General features: G+C 43.6%; 1 pseudogene; it reads right to left on the minus strand.

Moving 5' to 3' along the window:
* LOC136391332 (tubulin beta-2A chain-like) overlaps window positions 1-22992 on the minus strand; it is a 33141-nt pseudogene that overhangs the window by 4820 nt on the left and 5329 nt on the right.

A 22992-nucleotide genomic window follows, 5' to 3' on the forward strand; every position in this document is an offset into this window, starting at 1 on the left:
ACAGAGTAGCAGAATGGATTAAAAAAGAAAATCCAACTGTATGCTGCCTACAGGAAACTCATCTAAGTAACAAGGATAAAAACAAATTCAAAGTGAAAGGCTGGAAAACAATACTCCAAGCAAATAACATCCAAAAAAAAGCAGGTGTAGCAATACTCATATCGGATAATGCTGACTACAAGACAGGAAAAGTACTCAGAGACAAAAATGGCCATTTCATAATGGCTAAGGGGACACTGAATCAAGAAGACATAACAATTCTTAATATATATGCACCAAACCAAGGAGCACCAAAATATATAAGACAGCTACTTATTGATCTTAAAACAAAAACTGACAAAAATACAATCATACTTGGAGACCTCAATACACCGCTGATGGCTCTAGATCGGTCATCCAAACAGAGAATCAACAAAGACATAGTGGCCTTAAACAAAACACTAGAGCACCTGGATATGATAGACATCTACAGGACATTTCATCCCAAAGTGACAGAGTATACATTTTTCTCCAGTGTACATGGATCATTCTCAAGAATTGACCATATGTTGGGCCACAAAAACAACATCAGCAAATTCAGAAAAATCGAAGTTGTACCAAGCATATTTTCTGATCATAAAGCCTTGAAACTAGAATTCAACTGCAAAAAAGAGGAAAAAAATCCCACAAAAATGTGGAAACTAAACAACATACTTTTAAAAAATGAATGGGTCAAAAAGAAATAAGTGAAGAGATCAAAAGATATATACAGACTAATGAAAATGACAATACGACATATCAGAATCTATGGGATGCAGCAAAAGCAGTGATAAGAGGGAAGTTCATATCACTTCAGGCATATATGAACAAAAAAGAGAGAGCCCAAGTGAACCACTTAACTTCCCACCTTAAGGAACTAGAAAAAGAAGAACAAAGACAACCCAAAACCAGCCAAAGAAAGGAGATAATAAAAATCAGAGCAGAAATAAATGAATTAGAGAACAGAAAAACTATAGAAAAAATTAATAGAACAAGGAGCTGGTTCTTTGAAAAGATCAACAAAATTGACAAACCCTTGGCAAGACTTACCAAGGAAAAAAGAGAAAGAACTCATATAAACAAAATCCAAAATGAAAGAGGAGAAATCACCATGGACACCGTAGATATACAAAGAATTATTGTAGAATACTATGAAAAACTTTATGCCACTAAATTCAACAACCTAGAAGAAATGGATAAATTCCTAGAACAATACAACCTTCCTAGACTGAGTCAAGAAGAAGCAGAAAGCCTAAACAGACCTATCAGTAGAGAAGAAATAGAAAAAAACCATTAAAAACCTCCCCAAAAATAAAAGTCCAGGCCCTGACGGCTATACCAGCGAATTTTATCAAACATTCAAAGAAGACTTGGTTCCTATTCTACTGAAAGTCTTCCAAAAAATTGAAGAAGAAGCAACACTTCCAAACACATTTTATGAGGCCAACATAACCCTCATACCAAAACCAGGCAAGGATGGCACAAAAAAAGAAAACTACAGACCAATATCTCTAATGAATACAGATGCTAAAATACTAAACAAAATAATAGCAAATCGAATACAACAACATATTAAAAAAATAATACATCATGATCAAGTGGGATTCATCCCAGAATCTCAAGGATGGTTCAACATACGTAAAACAGTTAACGTAATACACCATATCAACAAAACAAAGAACAAAAACCACATGATCTTGTCAATAGATGCAGAAAAGGCTTTTGATAAAATACAACACAATTTTATGTTTAAGACTCTCAACAAAATGGGTATAGAAGGAAAATATCTCAACATGATAAAGGCCATATATGATAAACCATCAGCTAACATCATATTAAATGGCACTAAACTGAAGGCTTTCCCCCTTAAATCAGGAACAAGACAGGGTTGTCCACTCTCTCCACTCTTATTTAATGTGGTACTAGAGGTTCTAGCCAGAACAATCAGACAAGACAAAGAAACAAAAGGCATCCATATCAGAAAAGAAGAAGTAAAGGTATCACTTTTTGCAGATGATATGATCCTATACATCGAAAACCCCAAAGAATCCACAAAAAGACTACTAGAAACAATAAGTCAATACAGTAAGGTCGCAGGATACAAAATTAACATACAGAAGTCAATAGCCTTTCTATATGCCAACAATGAAACAATTGAGAATGAACTCAAAAGAATAATCCCCTTCACGATTGCAACAAAAAAAATAAAATACTTAGGAATAAACATAACAAAGAATGTAAAGGACTTATATAATGAAACTATAAACCATTGTTAAGGGAAATCGAAAAAGATATAATGAGATGGAAGAATATACCTTGTTCTTGGCTAGGAAGAATAAATATAATCAAGATGGCTATATTACCCAAAGCAATATACAAATTTAATGCAATTCCCATCAAACTTCCAATGATGTTTTTTAAAGAAATAGAGCAAAAAATCATCAGATTTATATGGAACTATAAAAAAACCCGAATAGCCAAAGCAATCCTAAAGAAAAAGAATGAAGCTGGGGGCATTACAATACCTGACTTCAAACTCTATTATAGGGCCACGACAATCAAAACAGCATGGTATTGGCAGAAAAATAGACACTCAGACCAATGGCACAGAATAGAAAGTCCAGAAATAAAACCACATATATATAGTCAAATAATTTTTGATAAAGGGGCCAACAACACACAATGGAGAAAAGAAAGCCTCTTCAATAAATGGTGCTGGGAAAACTGGAAAGCCACATGCAAAAGAATGAAACTGGACTACAGTGTCCCCCTGTACTAAAATTAACTCAAAATGGATCAAAGATCTAAACATAAGACCTGAAACAATTAAGTACATAGAAGAAGATATAGGTACTCACTCATGGACCTGGGTTTTAAAGAGCATTTTATGAATTTGACTCCACAGGCAAGAGAAGTGAAGGCAAAAATTAATGAATGGGACTACATCAGACTAAGAAGTTTTTGCTCAGCAAGAGAAACTGATAACAAAATAAACAGACAGCCAACTAAATGGGAAATGATATTTTCAAACAACAGCTCAGATAAGGGCCTAATATCCAAAATATACAAAGAACTCATAAAACTCAACAACAAACAAACAACCAATCCAATAAAAAAATGGGAAGAGGATATGAACAGACACTTCTCCCAGGAAGAAATACAAATGGCCAACAGATATATGAAAAGATGCTCATCTTCTTTAGCTATTAGAGAAATGCAAATCAAAATGGCAATGAGATACCACCTCACACCTGTTCAATTAGCTGTCATTAGCAAGACGGGTAATAGCAAATGTTGGAGAGGCTGTGGAGAAAAAGGAACCCTCATCCACTGTTGGTGGGAATGTAAAGTAGTACAACCATTATGGAAGAAAGTATGGTGGTTCCTCAAAACCTGAAAATGGAACTACCTTATGACCCAGCAATCCCTCTACTGGGTATATACCCCAAAAACTCAGAAACATTGATACGTAAAGACACATGTAGCCCCATGTTTATTGCAGCATTGTTCACAGTGGCCAGGACATGGAAACAACCAAAAGCCCATCAATAGATGACTGGATAAAGAAGATGTGGCACATATACACTATGGAATACTACTCAGCCATAAGAAATGATGACATCGGAACATTTACAGCAAAATGTTGGGATCTTGATAACATGATACGAAGCGAAATAAGTAAATCAGAAAAAACCAAGAACTGCATTATTCCATACGTAGGTGGGACATAAAAGTGAAACTAAGAGACATTGATAAGAGTGTAGTGGTTACGGGGGGGAGGGGGGAATGGGAGAGGGATAGGGGGTGGGGAGGGGCACAAAGAAAACTAGATAGAAGGTGACAGAGGACAATCTGACTTTGGGTGATGGGTATGCAACATAATTGAATGACAAGATAACCTGGACTTGTTATCTTTGAATATATGTATCCTGATTTATTGATGTCACGCCATTAAAAAAATAAAATTATTTAAAAAATAATAATAAATAAATAAATAAATAAATAAATAAATTTACTTGTTCTTTATTTTAAATATTGTATTTGTTCCCATTTTGTTTTTTTACTTTAAAATAAGATATGTGCAGTGTGCATAGGGATTTGTTCATAGTTTTTTTTATAGTCCGGCCCTCCAACCGTCTGAGGGACAGTGAACTGGCCTCCTGTGTAAAAAGTTTGGGGACCCCTGCTATAGGTGCTCATGATGCAGTCTGGGGACTCCTCCGGGATCTCCCTGACCCAGTGCCACCCCCAGCATGTGCATCAGCTGGAAGCCCTGCAGATAGTCACAGCTTTCTGACTCCCTCCTCACCATGTCCAGGACTGAGCCTATCAGTTCAGTTCCATCTGAGTAACGGCCCCTTGCCCAGTCCCACTCTGACCAAACATGAAGTTGTCCAAGCTGAAGATCTTGCCGAATGGTCCACACCTGACCAAGTTGATCATGCCTGGCTCCAGATCCACCAGGACAGCCCGAGCTACATATGTGTCACCGGCACCTTCATTGTAGTACACATTGATTCCAGCTGCACGTTACTGTCTCCATGGTAATTGCCAGTGGGATCGATCCCATGCTCATCACTGATGACATCCCAAAACTTAGTGCCAATCTGATTGCCACAATGGCCCACCTGGATATGCACAATCTCATGCGTGGTGACAGCTACAGAGTGGGTAAAGCCACTGGCCCTCAGACTGCGAGCACCACATGGAGGGGCAAACTCCAGAGCACTGAGAGCAGTCTTGATTTTCCTGTAGACATCAGAAATTTTATCTAGAAAGATACTGTATCTTTGTTTTAGAAATTGACCAAGATGGCCTTAAGCTTGCTTGAACTTTAGGCAAGAGTCTTCCCGACTCTAGGTCTCTGACCTTCGTTTTCTCAGAGCATCTTTAGAAAATTTATAATTGTGAATCCTTTCCCCACCCCTTTGACATGTACATAAGTCTTTTTAAAAGCTTCTTGTCAGTTTTGCAACCCAGGACCATCTTTCTCAAAGACCTGGGAGTCATCTCTTGCAAAGCAATCAAAGGAGAACTTACCATCCTCATCACCCAGTTTCTATGGCAGGGTGGAGCCTGACCTCAGGAGGCACCTTGCTCCAAGTTGCAAAACTACCTCCTATTATAGTGATATGAGAAGTTGACTATTCCTTTGGGTAAAGTCAATTAGCAGGCATGGCTCACCTACATCTCACTCACACCACAGCCCTTAGAAGTCCTAACACCCCCTTCTTCAGCAGAGTTGAGCTCAGATGAGTTCTAGTGCCTCAACTCTATTGCAACAGCCTTGAGTAAAACCTCCCTTGCATGTTTAGCCTTGTCCAGTAAAATTTTTGCTTTGACAGAATACTCTCTCTTCTTGGACCCCCATCTCCTTCAGCTATGTCCTCATTCTCTATCCCCTTTGAGGAAACTCCCTCCAAGAGTTGTCTGTACTTGCTGTCCTTCCTCTCTGCTCCACTCTGACTTCTACCCCCACCCCTCCACCAGAACTTCCGTCAACTCCATTTTTGACTTCTTGTTATGACTTTGTTAAATTAGCATTTGTTAGATGGAGCACAGGGCACCAGTTGGTGAATCCTGGATCAAGAACAAACCATAAAAAAAATGTAGAGAAGTTGATTCCTCACAGGTCCTAGTGGCAGTATATAGCACAGTCCAAGGGACCACATGTGGAAGCCAAGGCAGGGTGCAGGGAGAGGCAGGACCTGGGATAGAGTGCTTTGATATTCCTGGACTAAAGCCAGACTAGTGAGTTCAAACAAAAAGAGCAAGGTTTGGGTGAGCTTCACAGGGGTCCTATCCAAGGGCACACAGGAGAAGGCCTTGCAAGACATGGGAGATTACTGATCACAAGGGCTATTAGGGATGTCATATCAGGAACCTTCACTCACTTGTGATTGTGTGGGCTGTTCTCTAGGACACACAAGTTCATGAAAGGGCTAGTGTCAGCTTAAGGTCCCTGCAGGGCACTTGACCAAGCAAGACGGATGCCAACACACTAATGCTATGGAGTAATTTAGCAACTCCTCTCTTTCCAATCTTTATCCTACTTGACCAACCAGCAGCATGTGACCCAAGTGATCATGCTATCCTGAAAATATCTTCCTCAGCTCACAGCACTTTACAACCTTCCCCTTACCCCGGCTGCTCCTTCTCAGGGGCCGACTCACCCCCTGATCCATAAACTCGGAAACCTCCCAGGATTCGGCCCTTGCACCATCTCTCTTCTCCACCTCTGCTCGCCCCTAGGTATTCTCATGCAATCTCACTGCACTAAGTCTGATGTAGTTGCTGACGACATCCAAGGGCAGATCTTCAGCCTGCAGCTTGTCTCTGAAATCCAGACGTGCATTATAACAGGTTATATATGAGAGATTATTAATACTAAATATCTTCACAGACATGTTTAACAGACATTTCAACTTTACCTTGTCCTCCTGTTTCTGCCCCAAACCTGCTCTTCCCACATTCTTCCCATCATAGTAAAAAGCAGCTCCATCCATCCAGTTGCTTAGTTTGGTGGAGGGGAGCCCAGCATCACCCTTGACTCCATTCTCTTTCACATAACTACATCTGATTTGCCATGATATCCTGTCCATACTATCAAAATACATCCAGAATCCAGTTAGTTATCACTTTTCCCCTGTAAATGCCCTGGTCCAAGCTGTGACCTCCTCTTAGCTGGATTATTACACTGACCTGCTAATGGGTCACTTCTTCCCTTCCTGTGCCACCCCCGTGATCTACTCTCATCATGGCAAGATATACTGTATTTCCCCATGTATAAGATGCTCCCATGTATAAGAAGCACCTTAAATTGGGGGCCTGAAATTTAAAAAAAAAAAAAAATGTATTACATGAAGTTATTGAACTCAAGTTTTATTTATCATAAAATTCATACAACTCATCACTGTCAAAACTCCCATCCATTAGCTTGTCCTCATCTGTGTCTGATGACGAATCACTGTCTTCAACAATGAGCGCAGAAACAAGAGCAAAAGAGAAGGAAATGCAAGTAAAAAAAAAAATCTACAAGCAGTGTATATAAGGCGCACCCAGTTTTTAGACCCCCAATTTTTTTAAACGGCGTGTCTTATACACAGGGAAATACAGTATATGTCTGTAACATCCCTCCTCCTCTCAAAACCTCCCACCTTACTCAGAGCACAACCAAGTCCCTGCAGGGGTTGAGACGCCATCACGTGGCTGGCCACCACTCCCCGGCTGGCTCCCCTCCACTCCACTCTCTTCTTCTCACTCTTCTGCAAACACACCAGACGTCTCTCCCACCTCAGAATTTTACACAGGCTATTCTCTCTTCCTGGGAAGTATTTCTTCAGATATCGTCACCCACCCTCAGGCCCCTACCTAAATGTCACCTTCGCACAAAGGCCTTTCCTGACACTCCCTTCAAAGTTGTACCTCCTCGCCCTTTCCTGACTGGTCTTCCTCCACAGCTCTTACTCCCGCATAGATGGCGTGTTTTCCTTTGTTCTACACTCTACAGCTCCCACCAAGAGAATATAAGCTCCATGAGGATGCGTCTTCTGTTGTGTCTATTGCCGTGTGCCCAGTAACGGGAAAGGTGCCAGCACAGAGCATGCGCGCACCTGTGAATGGAGGCAACATGAAAGAGACATCAAAGAGATTAAAGAAATGGGTGGGAAAAGGTGGAGGGATTGAGAAATACAAATTGGCAGTTACAAGACACTCATGGGATGTAAAGTAAAGCATAGGGGCTATAGTCAATAAAATTGTAATAACGTATGGTGTCAGATGGGCACTAGACTTATCATAGTGATCACTTCATGAGGTGTAAGTGTCTAATCACTAGCTTGTGCACCTGAAACTAAAATAATATTGTATGTCAACTGTAATTGAAAAGCAAAGCCTGACCAGGCGGTGGCGCAGTGGATAAAGCGTCAGACTGGGATGCGGAAGGACCCAGGTTCAAGACCCTGAGGTCGCCAGCTTGAGCGCGGGCTCATCTGGTTTGAGCAAAGCTCACCAGCTTGGACCCAAGGTCGCTGGCTGGAGCAAGGGGTTACTTGGTCTGCTGTAGTTCCCCGGTCAAGGCACATATGAGAAAGCAATCAATGAACAACTAAGGTGTCGTAACAAAAAACTGATGATTGATGCTTCTCATCTCTCTCCATTCCTATCTGTCTGTCCCTATCTATCCCTCTCTGACTCTCTCTCTGTCTCTGTAAGAAAAAAAAAGAAAAGAAAAAATATTGTTTTAAAAATAAAATAAATAAAAAATAAAAACTCTCATTAAAAAGAGCGAGAGAATAGGGATAATGGAAAGTGGGGGGGGGGGGATACCAGGAAAAGGACGTCCACCAGGTCCAGGCAAGCAAGCTACAGGTCCTGAACAGAGGCAATGACAGACTAGACAGCACTATAGACACAGAACTTGCTCCTCTCTAAGAAAGGGGTACGGTAGGAGGGTGTTCCCAAACTTCACTGGTCATGGAACCTTCCTGGGTGGAAGTGTCATAAGCCTGCAGGTCCATAGAACCTACTGTGGAAAACCTGGGATTAGATGTTCTCTAAAGTTTTGCCTCTGCAGTAAAGTTCAATGAGCCTGAGTCAGAAATCACAGATGATTCAGTACATTTATGCCATGTGCCCCCTTGGTTACATAACAGTTGCAATTATGAAAATCTATATACAATGCAGGCACCTGACCTCAAAGACGAAGACAGTCTCCAGTCACAGACAACTCAACTAGCATAGGCTGATGTGATAAAGACATCAAATTGTAACGTATCAGGAAATCTAGGAGCAGCAGTCCAGTTTGGATGATAGCCTGCCAATATCAGAGCTTCAATTAATTCTCTGATTCTTTTATGTTTTGTTTTGTTTTGTTTTGTTTTAAACTCAGGGATGTATATTATCTACTACTGCTCCAGGCACGTGTCCTCACAACAGTGCTCCATGCTGGAAGGAAGAGATGGGCAGGAGCGCTTTCTTCTCATAAGGCTCTGTCTTTTTACCTGGGATAGTTTTCTTTTGTTTTTAGTCTTTCCTCGAAACTGCCACCAGGCTCATTGGCCAATATCCCATGGTCACTTAGAGGTGCAAGGGAGGCCAGCCAAAGGAAAGTAGGATTATTACAACTGGCCTGCACCTTCCTGATCCATCCCCCCTTAGGGCTGGAAGGGAGACCACCATTTTCTACGATCGAGGGATCTCCACCCTGCCTGAACAAAATTGGAGGTGCTGAGCAGGAAAGAAGTGCAGATAATGGTGGGCAACAAACAATTGGCCCTGGCTGCCAGTGTCTGGGTCTGATGGCTTCAGGGCCACCATATCAGTCCCGGCCATTCCTGGTGGTACATGGGTCGCCTGTCACCTGCCAACCTTGACTGACTGGCAGCAGCCCAGAAGTGCTGAGTTGGGAAGCACCTATAAATGGCACATTTGTAGGCTCCCAGGAGACAAAATCTGTATTTTTTAGCAATACCTGTGATGCACATGGCACGGGGGAGTGGCAGGCCCATTCTTCCTAGCTGGACTGTCCCAAGCCTGTGACAGATGGACTTCAGTGCACCCTACTTTGAGGACAATTCCTATTTTCCCCGCAAGTAAGAATAGTCCCAACCCCACCATGCCTGCTTCAGCTTCCTCTGTGTCTGAATGTCATCTGCTCATATTAGGGAAGGAAGATGAGCCCAGGAGGGGGGCGCAGGCAGGTGGAATCCCACATCCCTTTCTAACATCTAATGGAAGCACCAGTAAAATACGCTGTCTGCTGTCCTCGTCAACTTCTAAATAAGATGGACTGTCCTGTAAGCACAACCCTGGAAGAAGCACTGGAGATAAAGTGATTCGGAAATTTTGTATCTGAAAAATAGTCTCAACCGGAGAGCCCCAGTATTTCTGCACCATTTTTAGTATCTATTTTTATAAACCATTTTTTCAAAAGGCACTACTAGCAGTAAGTCGAGAGTGTTCATTTCCAAACTTGAGTATTTGTATGCAAACCTTTCATCTTCCTGGACTAGATGAGCCCAAGAAAAGCATTCCATTCAGTAGGAGGGCTGCATTGCAAAGGCTTGCCCCAGGAGAGCACAGCTCTGTGAGAAGAGCTTCGGCCTGGTTTGTTCATTCTGTGTCGCTACCACCTAAACAAGTGCCTTCACATCAGAAGCCTTCAGTAAATATTTGTTGAATTGGTGTCATAGGAAAACCATCCTTCTTGTGCTGTACAGTATGTCCTGATTTATTTTCCCCTTGAGGATTAAGATATTGATGGGGCATCCGCCAAGATCAATGGCATGCCCCAGATGAGAAATAGGGACGTGCAGGAGGAAAGCACACGAGTAAAGCTACCTATTCAGCCTTGAGTGGAATGCACTCACAAGGCATGCACCACGGGCGCTGGTGGTGGGCTCAAAGTAACAGCTCTCCTTAGGAGGAGCTGTGTCATGCTAGGAAGTCATTTAACATCAATAATAGCAAACACAGGCCCTGGCCGGTTGGCTCAGCGGTAGAGCGGGCCTGGCGTGCGAGGGACCCGGGTTCAATTCCTGGCCAGGGCACATAGGAGAAGCGTCCATTTGCTTCTCCACCCCCCCCCCTTCCTCTCTGTCTCTCTCTTCCCCTCCCGTAGCCAAGGCTCCATTGGAGCAAAGATGGCCCGGGTGCTGGGGATGGCTCCTTGGCCTCTGCCCCAGGCGCTAGAGTGCTCTGGTCGCAGCAGAGCAACGCCCCGGAGGGGCAGAGCATCGCCCCCTGGTGGGCAGAGCGTCGCCCCTGGTGGGCGTGCCAGGTGGATCCCGGTTGGGCGCATGCGAGAGTCTGTCTGACTGTCTCTCCCCGTTTCCAGCTTCAGAAAAATACAAAAAATAAATAAATAAATAAAAATAATAGCAAACACATACATAAGTGCTAGGCCCTACTCCAAGTGCTCTATTCAGATTACCACACTTAATCCTTACAGCAAAAAGCAGATACTATTATTATCATGTCCCTTTAACAGATGAATTACTAAGCACCAAGTTAAATCAACTGCCCAATTGCCCACGGTCTCTCTCTCTCTCTCTCTTTCTCTCTCTCTCTCTTTCTCTCTCTGTCTCTCTCTCTCTCTCTCTCTCTCACACACACACACACACACACACACACAGAGTTAGTATCAGAACCAGAATTTGAACCTCTGGGTTCATCACATCACTATATTGCCCTTTACACTCCCAGGACCTCCATGATCCCAGTTTCCTCACCAGCTGGAGGATCGGGAGGAAGGACGGGTCAGTAGCCTTCAGACCTTCTCAGCTGCATGACTGTTTTCTTTTTGTGGGAGTGGGGGGATCTTCTTGGCTAGCCAAATTCAGAGAAACAGAAAGGAGGATGCTAGTTAACAAGAGCTGGGGGGAGGGGGGAAGGAGAATTTCATCTAAAGGGTATTGCGTTTCAGTTTTACAAGGTGATAAAGTTCTGGAGATCTGCTTCACAACAATGTGAATATACTTAATGCTACTGAACACTTTAATGGTTAAGATGGTCAAGTTTAGGTTTTGTATTTCTTTACCACAATAAAAAAGAAAAAGAAAAGAGAGAAAAAAGAAACAAGAAAAGAAAAGAAAGCTTATCTGGCAGCTCAATAAGTAAAATTGGGCAGTGGCTCTGCCCGAGAGGAGCAGGGGCCTGAGATCCATCCAGTGGCTGCTGCGCCCAGACTCTCACCCCAGGACAGCCCCCAAGGGGATATCGTCAGAGCACAGGTTTAAAAACCATTAGATATGACAACTTCTCAATTTTATTTGGGGGGTGACAGAGACAGAGAGAGACAGAGAAAGGGACAAATAGGAAGGGACACAGATGAGAAGCATCAATTCTTCATTGCAGCACCTTAGTTGTTCATTGATTGCTTTCTCATATGTGCTTTGACTGGGGGGGGGGGCTACAGCAGACCGAGTGACCCCCTTGCTCAAGCCAGCAACCTTGGGTTCAAGCTGGTGAGCCTCACTCAAACCAGATAAGCCCGCGTTCAAGCTGGTGACCTCGGTCCATGACGCAGCCCCACCTTAAATGTCTAAGGTTACAAAATATCACCATAATCTTCCTCTCAACCCCACTCTACCCACCCACCTACCTCCACTTATTCCATTCCACATGTCACTTCAGTCTTTTTCTCATCAGACCAGGCACTGGCATACTTTCATGTCACGATGTCCCATTTCCTGCTTCTTCTTAGCAAATCCTACCTCCCTAGACTCTCCTATTCCCCTGTACTCAGAATGCATCGCAACAGTGTCTTGAGCCTTTATGTGTTTCTTTTTCATCCGTATTTGCAAAACAAGGGCTGTATATACAACTATCTCAGCTCAGAAGCCTGTTTCCGTTCCCACCTTAGTTATGGGTGAGACCTCTGTTCCACTGTCACTCCCAGGAGATGCCCAATTCCCCCATTCTCTGTACTGGGGGCTTAATACACATCCATGACTCCCAGATGGAAGAGTAGATGGGCAGGAGTTCAGAAGGGACTGGGGCACAGGTGAGCGCTGACAGCACTCCGTCCCTCCCTGTCCCCTCACCTGATTCGGAGCCTGAGGAACAGGGAGGGAGTACACGGTGGGAAGGCAGCCTCTGTCATCACCAGCTTGTAGCAATGAGGGCCGGAGAACTCTATGACAAAATAAGTGGGGATGCTGGCACATCATTTTCATTAAAAATAAAAAAGAAAGAAAGAAATCCTAACTAAAGGACAGAATAATTCTCATCTTTGAGCATGAAGCTCTCTTTGCATCTTTGTCGGGTCCTATAGTGACCTACTACAGCCACTATGTGTATGTAGGCGGACCAGCCGCCACATTACGTTCTGACCCAGTTTACGAGGAGCTGACTGAAGGGAGGCACAGGGAAATCAGGCATTTGAAAAGAAAATCCACGCTTCCTAGTTCCGCTAGGTACCAACCCCTTTGCTCACCACAAGAAGTCATGTGGCTACTCAAACATAGTAACCCTTTCCTCTTTGCTTGGGAAAGTGGTGATTATACTCATGAGAGGGAGGAAATAAGATCAAGGACATAATGCACACTAGATTTTTCATTTGGTGAGCAGAATGAAAATCATTTGAACATAACCCTGTGGGGGAAAAATAATCAATTTTTCATAGACTAGTTATAGGTTTCATAAAATAGATTGTGCACATATTTTTAAAAGTAAGAAAATGGCTTTTTAATGAGATTTAAAATATATGACATGGCAAGAATTATTTAAAATGTGTTTCTGAGACCTGAAGTGTGGTACTACCTGCTAAAATATAGACAGTTTGGATAAATCTGTCTTCTTGGGAGAAATGAGACCCAGCTCATCTCATTATAAAGCTAATATGAAGGAACGTGGTATTCAGGCAGTTAAGTAATTGATATAAATCCTCCCAAAATATTAGATCCCCTGAACTTCTACCAGTTAGCAGTTTGCCCATTGGCTGGTGTGCATTAAATAATTCCTCTTAACCCAGAGGTCAGGAAAACATTGTTCATATAGAAAAAGTCAATACACAGAAGAATAAGTGGAAGCAAAACTGAATCCAGTAGAAGTATGAACACCACTCATCCAGCAAACGTTCCCTAAGCAGTGCTCCAGGTCCCAGAATGTGGGAGGCAGTTTCCAGGTGCTCTCAGTCCCAAGCCCAGATCCAGGCAGATTAGCTCCTTTTTGATGAGGAACTGACTTGATCTTCCACATTCGTGGGCATACTTTTCACAGGGATACATCTCCATTCTAAGCAGAAGACGGTGCCCCTCTAACCTGTGTCCAAATTTGTGTAAGCTTTTAACACAGTTCTTTAGGGCACTGGTAAGAATGCAGAGGACAATCTGGCCAGCACAACTGGGAAAACAGGCATCTTCAAAGCCATGGTGGTGAGCTATACAAGTCCGTCTACAGAGCCTGGGCTGCCCATTTGTCACAGCTCCCAGCTCCAGAAAACCAAGGAGTCTTCTTCACTCTCTGCCAAATAGGGGTGTGCCTGACATGTATCCAGCAGAGTGTGTGTGTGTGTGTGTGTGTGTGTGTGTGTGTGTGTAAGAGAGGAGACTTTTAAAATCTTCTTAAAGTAGATCCAATATATGAAGATGCAATTTTGAAAAAAAAAAAAAACAAAAACACCTGGCTTAAGTTTTTTCATCATGCAGCTAGTTTTTAAACTTTATTACACTATTGTGCATCTAGCATCTTCCTTCAAGGAGCTGTGAAGACATTAAGCATCACTGCCAGAATTCAGCCTACCTGAGAAGATAAAGTGACATCCCCAAAACAGAGACTGCAGCAATTGTACGGCACCAAGTTTAAGAAGTGCCAAGAGTTTACAGAAGGAAAAGTCACTCATTCCAGGCCCAAGTTGGCTAAAAGGTCTTGGAGCAGAAGGTGTTGAGAGTGTTGAAAGATGGCAGGGAGTACATTACTAAAAGGTCAGAGGTAGTATTTCAGAGAGGTGGGGGAAAATGAAGACAAGCTGCAGCAGCCGAACTAGGCACACTGTTTTCTGATAGGGGTGACAGCCCCTGCCTCGGCCAGAGCTGCAACACAGGGTTCGTCATACAGTGGGGACTTATTATGGAAAAAGAGAAGTTTATTTGTTACATTGGGGAGTCATTTTAGGATTTTGAGTAGGAGTCACAGGGTGTTCCTTAGGTATGGAACTCGCCCCAGGATTCCTTTAAAGAACATGCTCCCCTTTGACATTGAGCTAATGATTTCATTTGCACACAGTTTTTCAATATCCCATCTCAGTGGTTCCCAACTTATGAACCACAGAGTTATGGTAGAGGTCCCTGAAGTCAGATAAACACTGCCTAGAGAACGACTTGTCCCTGCTATATTGTCACTATCTTGTTCTAAGATATGTAGGTAGTGTGAGGCATAAAATGCAAATTCACTCAAAAGCAACAGTAACCTGAGTTGCCCCAGGCACCAGCCTATAGCTACACATGGAGTCACTTTAACAATAACCCAAATGTCACTGGCTCCAATCTCCCTGCTGTTCATGTAGGACTTTAGCCTCCAGTAAAATACCCCTTACGCATTTCTAGTTGCCAGGAGTTTTGTTTGCACCTGTGTCTTCAAACAAGTCCATTCTCTCTGGCTGGCCACTGGGTGGCGCTGCATCTGCACGGCTCCTCTTGCTCCTTCAGGCACCCGGTGCCTCAGACCCCAGCCAGGCCAATGCCTGCAGGATGGTTTCTATGGATTAGTAGAGGGGAATGCCTCATTCTTCTTCAGAGCCACCATTCCCAAAACGGTCGTGTTTGTACCCCACACAATATTTTACTGAGGATTTTTGTTTGTTTGTTTGTTTTTTGGGGGGGAGGGCTGTTATTGTTTTAGAAAAACAGCTCTTCCAGTTTTTACTTATTACCCCTAAGCTATAAATGAAAACTGTTTTTTTGTTGTTGTTTGTTTTTTTTTTAATTTAATTTTATTTTATTTATTTATTTTATTTTATTTATTCATTTTAGAGAGGAGAAAGAGAGAGGAGAGAGAGACAGAGAGAGAGAAGGGGGGGAGGAGCTGGAAGCATCAACTCCCATATATGCCTTGACCAGGCAAGCCCAGGGTTTTGAACCGGCGACCTCAGCATTTCCAGGTCGATGCTTTATCCACTGCGCCACCACAGGTCAGGCCAAAACTGTTTTTCTTACATCAAAACAATGAAAATTGGTCAAGAAGAAAAATAACAGGGACAGAGCCCATTCAATGCTCACAATCATCTCACCCATAATCTGCTGTCAAAATGCACATCCTCTGTGACCCACCAAGTTAAAACTTCTAAGTGTGCAAGGAAGCAAAAGTGTAGGAGGATTTTTCAATGCAGGTTACCTGCAAGAGTAAAAAAGGAGAAAAACATAAACCCCTCCTGGTGCAGAAAGGGTTAAATTAATTATGGCACTCTCATGTAGACTAGAGGCAATTGTCAAAAACAGTATCAATTTAGAGGTATTGAGACAGACATTCTCTGTGATACATTGTTAAGTATTAAGTGAAACAAGCCAATCAGAAGGCATTCAGTATAGTGTGTCCCCAATTCAAAAAATGGGAGGTGGCAGCAAAGAAGAAATGAACATATGGGTAACATGCATCAGGAACAAAACCAATGGAAGGACTGACGACCTTCCCCCCTCACCCACCCACCCCATTCCTAAAGGGAAGCAGTTTCTTGGCATTCAGGTCCTTTGGGGAACTGATCTGGGAGACAGTAAGAGACAGGTGGTCGAGTCCTCAATTGACCAAATTGTCTTCAGGAGACAAGATGAAGGAGGAAGTAATAGAGGAAAAAAGACAGTCACCCAAAAAGTGGAAGAAATAAAAGGTACCTGAAGTTTTCAGAAAGAGACATGAGATTCCTGGAGCAGTTGCTAGACATGGACCATGGGAGAGAGCTCGGTGAAGCAGAACTTAAGGGTGTTCTGCTGTGTCACATGCCAGGTGACCCCTTCAGAGTGTGCAGATGAACCCCTGACAAAGGTCAAGAACACCAGTGAGGTTTGAGAATCAGCTTGTGTTTGCTTTGCATGTTTCTCTGCTGCCCAGGCGGTGAGAACAAGCTTAGGCTCTGGTTGCATTTGGATGAAGAAAGCAAGGACAGCCACCCCCAGAAACAGTCCCAGTAGTTACCTCTGCACAGGTAGATAGGTATCAGTGGGCTTTGTTACAATGAGCATGTATTCTATTTTTAATTTTAACAGGTGTATGTTTTACTTACACTCAAGAAAGGGCCTGACCAGGCAGTGGTGCAGTGGATAGAGCATTGGACTGGGATGAAGAGGACGCAGGTTTGAGACCCCGAGGTCGCCAGATTGAGCGTGGGCTCATCTGGTTTGAGCAAAAACCCACCAGCTTGAACCCAAGGTTGCTGGCTCCAGCAAGGGGTTACTCAGTCTGCTGAAGGCCCACGGTCAAGGCACATATGAGAAAGCAATCAATGAACAACTAAGGTGTAGCAACGCGCAATGAAAAACTGATGATTGATGCTTCTCATCTCTCTCCGTTCCTGTCTGTCTGTCCCTGTCTATCCCGCTCTCTCTCTGGAAAAAAAAAAAAAGGAAAGAAAAGAAAGAAAGGGACTTGGAGGAGGCAAGCAAGATGGCTAGGGTGCAAAATTTAAAGACACACTGACTTTCAAAATCTGAGAGCTCACAGCCAGCATAAAAACGGACCTATAAGGGAGGGCCTCTTTAAGTTTAGCATCCTAGCCACCCTGCTGGCCTCACCCCAGCCCAGCCCTGCTTACCCTCCTTCTTACCCTGCTTATCCGCCTATCCTGGTTCTGAATCTATTTACTGTATATGCAGGCTGAGATGCATCTGCCACACACACTAACTACAGAGTGCATTGCCTTTTTGCAAACACTCTCATATACATATTTCATTAGCCCTTCAGAACAATCTCAGGAGAAAATGGGACCAATATTAAAATTTTCATTTTACAGATGAAAGACCAGAAAGCTTAGAGAACTGTCCACGGTCACACTGCTGCTAAGTGGCAGCAAACACTCAACCCAGTTCAGCTGACTGTAGTACTTCCCACCCCTTAGTATTACCATGACACCAGGCACACACCACCACCACCCGCCCTGTGCATACTCACTCACACAGAAAAGAAACTTATATCGCCCATATCTGTCAGAGAAAAATGAGTCTCTGAAGTGAACTTAACCAAAATATTCATACCTCCCATCAACTAGGGCAGCAATTTTCAACCGGTGTGCCATAAGAATTTTTAAAACATGCAATACCGGCCGGACCAGGCGATGGCGCAGTGGACAGAGCTTCCAACTGGGACGCGGAGGAACCAGGTTCAAAATCCGAGGTTGCCAGCTTGAGAGAGGGATTGCTGGCTTGAGCAAGGGGTCACTCACTCTGCTGTAGCCCCCCCCCCCTGCAAGGCACATATGAGAAAGCAATCAATGAACTACTAAGAAGCTGCAACGAAGAATTGATGCTTCTCATCTCTCTCCTTTCCTGTCTGTCTGTTCCTATCCATCCCTCTCTCTCACACACACTCTGTCTCTGTCAAAAAAATTAATTAATTAATTAATACCTGACTATTCAGTCAGGGACACTGACCTCTTTTTTCTTATATTGTCAAATAAAAAACTAACAGCCAACACAATAGCCAGCCAGTGTGAATGCATCAAAAATTAGATCTGCCTGACCTGTGGTGGCGCAGTGGATAAAGCGTCAACCTGGAATGCTGAGGTCGCCGGTTCGAAACCCTGGGCTTGCCTGGTCAAGGCACATATGGGAGTTGATGCTTCCTGCTCCTCCCCCTGTTCTCTCTCTCTCTCTCCCTCTCTCTCTCCTCTCTCTCTCTAATAAAAATGAATAAATAAAAATCTAAAAAAGTAAATAAATAAATAAATAAAAAATTAAAAAAAAAAATTAGATCTATTTTTTGTCAGATTGGCAAAAATATATTTTTGGTGTGCCACAGAATTTCAGTAGTTTATGTGTGCCATGTAATGAAAGAGGTTGAAGATTGCTGAAATAGGGACCTGCATCGCCCCTGCCCCCTTAGAAAGCACAGTGGGCAGAGCCCACACAAGACCAAGGCAGCCGTCTAGCCACTATGGCTGCCCCATTAGCATCAGCCTGTCAGGAGGGCCTACAAGCAGGGCCTGGCTGCTGACTAGCACCGGGTGTGAGCCAGAGAAACTCCGGGAGTTTCCGGAGGAGGGGCCTCTGCTCAGGCTTAGCCCAGCAGAGTCTCTGGAGTTAGACCACCCTAGCAGGAATGCACACGTGGTAGAGAGCTCTGCAGGCTTTCCCCCAAGATGAGCAGAAAGGAGTAAGAGCACCCCCACTCACAAGCCTGAAGCCCAGCCAGGTGGCCTACTGACCTAGACGTTCGCCTAGGGAGTTAGTTCAGACAGACCTTAAACTACCCTGTTTATCCAGCTGTGTTGCAGGGTATTGCAAGATCTCAACAACCCATTTAATAAAAATGAACATTATATCCGCCCCACCCTCTCCGCTCTGCAGCTGTTTTTCTCGGTTCTCCTTCAACTGCAGTTTTAAAAGAAAGTAAGAAATTGACAAAACACACTCATTTATCAATTGTGCTTTCTTTTTTTCTTTTTTCTTTTTTTTCTTTTTTTCTTTTACAAACCCTGAATCATACCTGGCAAAATTCATCCTGTTTTTGTTTACCTATTGTTCGAAGAACACTGGATCAGGGACACTGAGATTCACTGTTTTACCCAAGTCTTTGCCTCCCTCTTCTGTTGAAAGGAAGAATTACATGCAACAAACAAATTCTATTTGAAAAAAGGTTGGAGGAAACACTACCCTAAGATGTTTTTTGCATAAGCTGCATAAAGTGGCTTTAAAAAGGGTCTGGTATTACACTATTATTATCCATAAAATGTTACAATTAATATTTCCCAGAAAAAAATTAACTTTAAATCAGATAAGATCAAGTCATGATAAATTGCACTCACCTGAGTAGCTGAACAAAATCAATGGAGTGATTCTTTGGTCACTAGACTAAAAGATTCAGGATTGATTTTCCCCCCCTTTCAGTAAAATATGAAACCCCCTGGTAACCTTGAGTATTATTGGAATCCTGTACCTTGCAAAGATGTATGTGGCAAAGCATAGCGATTTCTCTAAAATTTTTCTGTTAACAGCGGTAGAGATGTCTGAATTTGCACGATCTTATCAGGCAAAAAACATTGAACTCAGGAATAGGGGAATAAAATAAAGGTTTCCTGCTAAGTTCAACTTCTCAATCATAATTTTTTTATTTTTTATTTTTTATTTTTACAGAGTCAGAGATAGAAAGGGACAGACAGACAGGAACGGAGAGAGATGAGAAGCATCAATCATCAGTTTCTCATTGCGCTTTGCGACTTCTTAGTTGTTCATTGATTGCTTTCTCACATGTGCCTTGACCGTGGGCCTTCAGCAGACCGAGTAACACCCTGCTGGAGCCAGCGACCTTGGGTCCAAGCTGGTGAGCTCTTTGCTCAAGCCAGATGAGCCCGCGCTCAAGCTGGCGACCTCGGGGTCTCGAACCTGGGTCCTTCCGCATCCCAGTCCGGCGCTCTATCCACAGTGCCACCACCTGGTCAGGCTCAATCATAAATTAAACATTCTTTTGCAAACTCAGTTATATCCAAAAATAAACTCAGTTACACTTTTCTGCAATATGCAGTAATGTGCAGGAAATTTTGAGTTTCTAAAGAGCCTTATAATGTCCTGAACATAATGGAGGATTCCTTTAAGGGAGTTTCCCTTGGGGAGGCCTATGCACTGTGCACTAGTGTCTCAAAGTCCCACTGGGCCCGTCTTATTTATGAGCTGTTTAAACAGGGAGGTCATCTGGTGTTTATATGGTGCTGCTCCTCTTAATAAGGGTGACCACTATGGAGCGTTGTGTTGGGCACTCCACATATATATACACTCACTGACAACACGTTAGCATCATCCTCATTCCTCACACAAGGGAACTGCAAGTTAAAAGTAACTTCTCTGAGACAGCAAGGTTTGGTGAGAAGCAGAGGTGGACGCCTCCTAGAAGCGGGAACCTCGGAGTCTGTGCTCTTGCAGGCAACGGCCCCTGCCTCCTTTAGAGGCCCGCCCCTAACCCCCCTGCCTCCTTTAGAGGCCCGCCCCTCACCGCAGGCACACCTAAGACCAGTAGTTCCCTGGTAGAGAATTCCCTGGGGAGCTTGTTCACTACAGCTTCCCAAACCCCCTACTCTGACTCAGTGGGTCTGTGCTGGGCCCAGAAATTCTTTTTAAGAAGTGACCCAGGTGATTCTTCTCATCAGAGAACTATGGGAATGGTCTTAGACCAGAGGTCAGCAAAGTAAAGGGCTGGAGAGTATTTTTGGTTTCGGGGGCCAAAAGTCACCAACAACTCAGCATAAAAGCAGCCAGAGGCAATTGGGAAATGAATGGGAGTGGCTGTGGTCCAACACTTTATTTACAAAAACAGGTGGCTGGCAATAGTTTGCTGACTCCTCTCTTAGACTGTTCATAATACCATTAAAAAGAGGCATTGATGCTTGCTGTCTGTCACCGTATTGAGGCAGTGTCTCAATCAGGCAAATGACCTGATGAAAATCTTCCCAAAGCTATGAGACACACCCTTATGAAGGGATAAAGCTGAGGTTGTCTCTTCCCTCCCTCTCCAGGGAACAGCACTTTCAATATTAGTCACAGGTGTGTGACTGTCCCTGTCCACACAGCCCATGACTAGCGGAGGACATTAGTAGGCCAAGCGCAGGCAGGTAAGTGAAGCTCTGCCTCAGCGTGTTAGTGAATGTGGTGGGCAGAATGCTACGGTGGCCTCCAAGATTTCCATGCCCTGGTGAACACACACCTTTTTTCCATTTTCCAATCACACACTAATTTAAGTTCTACCTTGCGGGGATTTGGCAGATAGAATTGAAGACCCAAATCAGTTCACCTTAAGATAGGGAAATTATCCTGATGGGCCTGATCAAATCAACTGAGTTCTTAAATCTGTGTCTAGAAGTCAGAGACAGGGATCAAAATCAACATGAGAGGAAGATTCACCACGGCGGGTGGCGGGGTAGGGAGACTCCATTGCTGGCTCTGGCAATGGAGGGATCATGTGGCAAGAAAAGCGGGTGTCCTCTAGGAGCTGAGAGCTTCCTGCTGACAGCCAGCCACAAAGGGCTGCTCAGTCCTACAACCATAGAGAAACAAGTTCCCTCAACACTTAAGTAAATTTAGAAAAAGACTCGGAGCCCCAGAGGAGCACTTGCTCTGGCTGACACCTTGACACCAGCTGATGTGACCCTAGCAGAGCAGGGAATCCAGCCACGTTGAGCCTGGACTTTTATCCTCAGAATCTGCAAGATAATAAAGTTATGTGTTGCAAACTGCTCGGTCTGTGCTAATTTGTTACACAGCAATTAAAAAAAGAAAGAACCACTAGAGAGAGGTTCAGGACTTTGATGTCTGAATTACTGGGGATTTTTTTAAGTCCAAGATTTCTGGGTTTAAATATAGACAGGTATGTTCCCTGAGAGCCATTTCCATTCATCCTGTTTGGACTCTCTCCTAAGTCAGACCAGCATGCACAACCAGCCTTTCAGAAATATAGGCTTATCAAGAGACCAGGCAGTGGTGCAGTGGATAGAGTGTCGAACTGGGATGCAGAGGACCCAGGTTCGAGACCTCGAGCTCGCCAGCTTGAGTGTGGGCTCATCTGGTTTGAGCAAAAGCTCACCAGCTTGTACCCAAGGTCGCTGGCTCGAGCAAGGGGTTACTTGGTCTGCTGAAGGCCCATGGTCAAGGCACATATGAGAAAGCAATCAATGAACAACTAAGCTGTCACAATGAAAAACTAATGATTGATGCTTCTCATCTCTCTCTCTGTCCCTGTCTATCCCTCTCTCTGACTCTCTGTCTCTGTAAAAAAAGAAAAAGAAAAAAAAAGAATACCTGCTGCAAAGACATTTATCCAAGACCAATGTGCAGCTTATTTCAATACACCTGTCATATGCAAAGCATCAGACCAGATACTGGGGGTGAATAGGCCAGATACTGGGTGAATAGGTGATAGAGGATAAAAAGATAAACAAGGAGTTTATATCTTGGATGAAGGACAGATGTCTGGGAAATTAATTGTCAGGCAGGAATTATTACTAAAGTGTCAGAAAACAAGACAGTTAATTCTGACCAAGATTAAATTTCCATGAGAGAGTCCAGTCTGACCCAGAGAATAGAAGTGCACAGTATTTGGTAAGTGTAGGTTATTGGCAGAGATTGTGGAGGAGGGCCTTCTTTATACAATGGCCCCAAAACTCTTCCTGCATCCTAGGAAATAGGACCACCACGTAATCTTTTGGAGCACTTGGCTGTTAGATGCTTTTCTCTCTCTCTCTCTCTCTCTCTCTCTCTCTCTCTCTCTCTCTCCCTCTTTCATGAGGATGACTGATGCTCCGCTGAATTCAGAGAAGCATTTGATTTGCCTGCTATATCC

Source organism: Saccopteryx leptura, chromosome 2, assembly GCF_036850995.1.
Source record: "Saccopteryx leptura isolate mSacLep1 chromosome 2, mSacLep1_pri_phased_curated, whole genome shotgun sequence".
NCBI lineage: Eukaryota > Metazoa > Chordata > Mammalia > Chiroptera > Emballonuridae > Saccopteryx > Saccopteryx leptura.